General features: G+C 46.4%; 1 long non-coding RNA gene across 1 annotated transcript; it reads right to left on the bottom strand.

Moving 5' to 3' along the window:
• Positions 1-1512: 1512 nt before the first annotated feature.
• Positions 1513-2884, bottom strand: LOC122394228. Its single transcript, XR_006258825.1, has 2 exons — positions 2722-2884; positions 1513-2025 (listed from the first exon to the last, which is right to left on the bottom strand). It is a non-coding gene; the product is annotated as an uncharacterized LOC122394228 (long non-coding RNA).
• Between the last annotated feature and the right edge of the window lie 2654 nt (positions 2885-5538).

Raw genomic sequence — 5538 nt, forward strand, 5'->3', positions numbered from 1 at the left:
CGCGACTCGAGGGTTACTTCTGGGTGAAGACGAGAAAAGGTCTGAAAATAAAACGGAGGGGGGAGGGGGATGACACAATTTTAGCGGGCATGTTGCTCAGGATTTTGTGTTTCCAGCCTGCTCAATTGATCACCATAACACAAAGAGGAATATAAATGACGTTATCATGTAACATGTTATAAATGTTGTCATCGCCATGCGCTGACCAATTTCTAACGACGAAAACGTACCTGCCCGATATCACCTTGTCGTTTCTCGTTGTCGTGCCTTAGTGACCTAACCGTGACCTGTTGAATAGTCCCTCTCCCTTCACTCGCTTTTCTCGTCGTATTCCTGCCTTGACTCATGTGAGAGCACTGTTGCTATTCGTGTACCACTGATGCCACTAAATACTCATCCAAGTCAGCAAGCTCAAAACCTGCTGCTGTCCTGCTCTGCCGCGGGCGCAGAAGAGGCGACGACCTATCGTACCACGTGGAACCGGTTTCGAGGGTTGTTAGACGGTCCACAACCTACAGGGTGTCCAGAAAGTCCTGTCGCTTCTTTTGGACGCCCCCTAAGTCGCACTGTGATTAGTAGACAATCAGCCAATCACCGCACGCATAACATTGGTCAGCTGGGGGTCATGCAAATATGCCCTTGAAATCGTGTGTCATGTTCAGTGAAGGACTCGAAGATGCGCCTTGTCGCTATCTTCAGTTCTAAGCTACTGTGTGTCTGAGGTCGAAATCTACTTGATAGGCCATGCCTCTCTTGCTGTGTGGTGACGTCGGTGTATTATTCTGTTGTGGCGACAGGGGCGTAGCCAAGGGCGGGGGCCACGGGGGCCATGCCCCTCCTGAAGGCGAAAAATACAATACAATTAAATAAAATAAAAATGGAAAGAAATAACAACAGCTGCACCACACCCCAAAAAATAGTGGACCAAATCCGAGGAGTTTTCCTTTTTGGAGGGGGTACGACACTAGACCGCGGCCTGTGCAGTAGCCCCTCCCTGAGCAAAATCCTGGCTACGTGCCTGTGTGGGGGGTCGGTCGGGAGCGGTCAGCGGTCGGCGGTATCGTAGCCCGGGGCACCGCTGACGTCACAGGCGTGACCTGCCCCCCCCCCCTCCCCGCGGGCGGGAGACTGCAGGCCTCATAGCTCTGTAGCTTCATTCATCTGATGTCGATTAATGTCGATTACAAATGAACACAGGTGAAGGCGATCGTTCCATTCGTTATTTATCTGCATTTACTTTTACATTCCATCCCCGCTTTTATTTTTCGAACGATATTTCATAAATATTTTGAGGCACAAATACAGGAGAATATGCAGTTCAACTAGAGGCAAATAATGCTTAAAGCTCACAAACTGGAACAGAAAAAAACGCCAGCTGCCAATGCCACGGACATAAATCCACATGGAACATTGAAATCTATTACCATGGAATACGTATATCCTCACATTTTGTCGTCGCTCAACTCAAGTGACTTACTTTGTATTGTGCTCGTTAGTCGTTTCTTTATTTGACTTTTCTATCGGCCCTTACGCCCCCATCAGAGTTTGATCTGACAGATGGAACGACTGTGATAGGCAGTACAATCCTCCGAGGCCCATTTACCGGTGTGAACCGAGTTTAGGACCGCACAGCTCGACATCGGACCCGCGCGCGGCTCATACGTATCCCACGAGGTGAAGTCCACATCGGAGCTGTCATCCCAGTACCAATCGTAGTGTGGAATGGGCTGACGAAGGCCCAGCCAAACCCTATGCGAATCTGCCACGTTTTCCGCAAGGAAGGTGTTCTGTTCCTCGTCGTGAGTAGATGCGTGCGTGGCGCCCGGGTGCAGGGTTTGACACGCGTCTTGGGCGTCGTCCCAGGTCCACTCGTAGTCGATGAGAAGGTAGCAGAAGCTGTGGTAGGCGATCCATTGTTCAGAGGGACAGCTGCAGTGACTTGGTGCGGTGGCTGCCACGGCTAGAAGGAGTAGCGTGAAGAGGAGGTTCATGGCGGAGCGATGACGCGTGGAAAACCGGAGAAAACTGGAACACGAAAAAATGTTTGTTGTCATTGGTTGTCATAAGATGTAAGAGAAAACATTTGTTAAACTTTGTCAGGAAGGATGATCCCCTAAATATAGGTAGTTTCCGGAGAAATAAAAAAGAGAAAAGAAAGCAAAATATTTCTAAAGAAAAAAAACGTGTTTATTCGTTGCACGCTGCTCGACTCAGAATATATGTTTAAATCTAATGTTAATGTCACCACAGCCTTATATAACAACCTCTAATATACCAACGGCCTTGTAACGGTCCTATGGCGCTTCGTTGGTCTGCTTTCTTAATAATTTGTATTCCTCAATCTAAATCCTACCTACAGGCGAGGTCGCACAAAATGTCCCGAAGAGACATCAAATTTCAAATCACGACCTGACAAAATTTGCCACGGTGACTATAAATCGTTTTTTTTTTCCTTTAAACAATTATTATTCAGGTGGGTTGTGGAACATCAAACCTGTTGATCTTTTTTTGTGCTGAAATTGAAAGCTCTAGAAGTAGGCATCTGGTGAGGAAAACCGTTTATTTTCATCTATCATCCTCTATTTCTCCTCCCTTGTTCCTCTCTCGCTCTCTCTCTCCCTCCCTCTCTCTCTCTCTCTCTCTCTCTCTCTCTCACACACACACTCTCTCTCTCTCTCTCTCTCTCTCTCCTCCCACCCTGTTTCCACCACGTGTCCTTACCTCTACCGATCACCCCTCTGCCAAACGACCCTCACTGGACGACCGTACCCATGTGGGAGCCGTTCGAGAGTAACCAAGCTCTGTGCAGCCACAAAAAGGCGACGTCCGCCGACAGCGTCTTATCTCTCCAACACAAGTGACTCTCTCTTGAGAAAACACACATCTGAAATGTACCGACTGCATTGCACTGAGACGGAACAACTCTGTAAGTCATGGGAGACGTGATTGGATTTTGATAGACTGCTGTTATTTCGAACCTGTTTTTAGCGAAAAAGTCCCAGGCAAGCTTCATGTTATGAGTTCAATAGTAATTAAAGGGATATATTTCTTGGCACGTTTTCACACAAAACCATGTTGAAGAAAGTCTCTACGAGGTGCGCTATCGTTTCGATAAGCACATACCAGTTTAATGTTTCTTATTTGATTTATATTTAACCACGGGTAACCAACTGCGAGCAATGTAGTATCAATTTCAACAGCTCCTAACACTCTCTGTAAAACAGTATAGAAATGGCGAAATTATGACTTTCTAATGTATGCCTTCATTGCTAGGGTTTATTGGAATTCGTCAGGAGTTCTGACACTGCCTGGATAGCTTGCAATTGCAATTGCAATTGCTGTATTTATCTTGTGCCGCTAAAGCTATGTGTCTGAATGTTTTACGTTTAACGTTTACGTAACGTTTAACGTAAAATTAACGTTAACAATAACTTTAACGTTAGCTTTCAAAACGTTATAACCGATAACGTTTTGAGCATTACACACGTAACTCTGATCGTGACTTTCGGCACCCAAATTAATCTTTCCTGCAAAATCTCGATCATTTTTTTAAGCAGAACATCAATGCTGATCTACAAGCGATATTGGCGACTGGCGAGCAACACTAGCTATAACAAAAAGCGCGTTAATTCGTTTTGAACGCTGTGTGGCATCGAGTGTCATTCTATCCCTTCAAGGTCAAAGTGCAGCGCTGCCCGTATGGAACTGCTCAGTGCTCACGCCGCCGGTTTTTATTGATATTACAACACATGGGGTCCACATGAGGCGACCCATGGCTCGACGTTGTCGTCTTGGCTCTCGACCAGTTTTATTCGAAGAGTTGTGCAAGGCAGAACAACTGACGAAGTAAGGTTTTGGTTAGCCCTTGCGGTAGAACAAGCCTTACTGCCAAGTTCAAGGTCTCGTTCTGAAGACATTTGTTTACAGTTCATGTCTAAGAAGTTATAGAGGTGACTATGTTGCGTTGGCGCATGTTGGTGGCTGCACTCCCGCTGTTTATGATAATTTATCGAGCAGGTGCGGTTGTTCATCATGTTCCTCTCTACGTACGTCCAGGTAAGTGCTCTGTGGTCGCTGTGTGTCTCTTCATTGATCAATGTGTTTATTGTTCGCTATTCCATTAAACAGACCAGGTTATATCAAAAGAGCAACTGCCAGTGTCGCGATCCATGATCTTTGTGTGTGTATTTTTATTGAGCAATGTGTTAATTTGTTTGTTTATTATTCCATTACACATACCAACTCTGTCAATAGCGACCGCGCAAAGTAGATTACAGGCGTCAGGCAAATATAAATGTTAAACAGATTTACGCGTTCAATTAACTCACGCTAGCATTTATATTTTATAGCTAAACATAGTACATACCTAAGTCATTGTCAACTCACACGATATGAAACAACGCCTATAGGTATACATACATGGGTACCTATGTGTACATATATCACGAGGTGACCTTCGCTCGTTTTCAGGTCACAGTCACGAATGCTACATCCCGCGGCTGAAAACCTTTCTGCCGCTGAGAGAGGTGCGGTTTCTCTCCGGATGTCGGGCTATGACGTGCACACGCTTTGGAAAACACACATATTCCAAATTCCGGGATGGGTGGACTTTAGCGTATTTCGTCTTTCGGTGGACTTGAAAACTACGCATGCTGGGAGGATGACTTTTAGATGGCAGCACACGTCAGGTAGGTAGCAAGAAAATATCAACTGGCCGCTGTCCTATGGCGGTTAGTTTTGATGTGGTAGCCGGTCGAATTTGGGTGCAAAAAAGCGTTTCGGTGGACTGTACTTTTAGGTGGACATATTTTTTTTTTGTCTTGAGATAACGGTATAAGTGGACATTTTTTTTTTGCTTTGAAATGTAGTGCATAGGTGGACGTACATTTTTGTTTTTAAATTGCACTTTAAGTTGGCATATTTTTTACGTGCTTTATTACAAGCGAGCCAGCGGAGCGAGCGAAGCAAGCTTTTGTAGAATGGCGGAAAATTCTGAGTATGAGCAACTTGGCAATGTATTTCAATGCGTCAACGACCAACGTTGAAGTGTACTACACGTGCGCACGTGGAGGGTGCCGCTTCCAGATCTCAGGAACGGCTGGACCGATTGTGCTCAGATTTGATACACCGATAGCGACCGGTTGGCAGGGTGCCGTGCAAAAGTCAGTTGGAAATACCCCCACTCAGTTTCGCACTTGCAGGGCTCATCCTTTTGCTCGCTCGCGTATCGCCCCGAAAGGCGTCTTACTGGTTCATTAACCCGCTCGGCGTTTTCACGCCCCCCCCCCCCCCAGGTTTTCGCTGACATCTCAAAAACGGTTTGGCACAGCTTATTATACGTCTTTTCCGTACAGGCTTTGAAAATTTTAGCTCCAGGTCATCAAAGGTCAGGTCACCAGGTCAAGTTAAGTGAACCAACCCCCGAAAATAAATTCAAACACGCGCCCTGACCATAAGATACACGGCCCCACGGCCCCAGAGTTGGGGGGGGGGGGGGGGCAAGCTGCCCCTACTGCCCCCTCCCCGGTTCCCGCGCCT

Source organism: Amphibalanus amphitrite, unplaced genomic scaffold (assembly GCF_019059575.1).
Source record: "Amphibalanus amphitrite isolate SeventyFive unplaced genomic scaffold, NRLGWU_Aamphi_draft 000581F_arrow, whole genome shotgun sequence".
Taxonomy (NCBI): domain Eukaryota; kingdom Metazoa; phylum Arthropoda; class Thecostraca; order Balanomorpha; family Balanidae; genus Amphibalanus; species Amphibalanus amphitrite.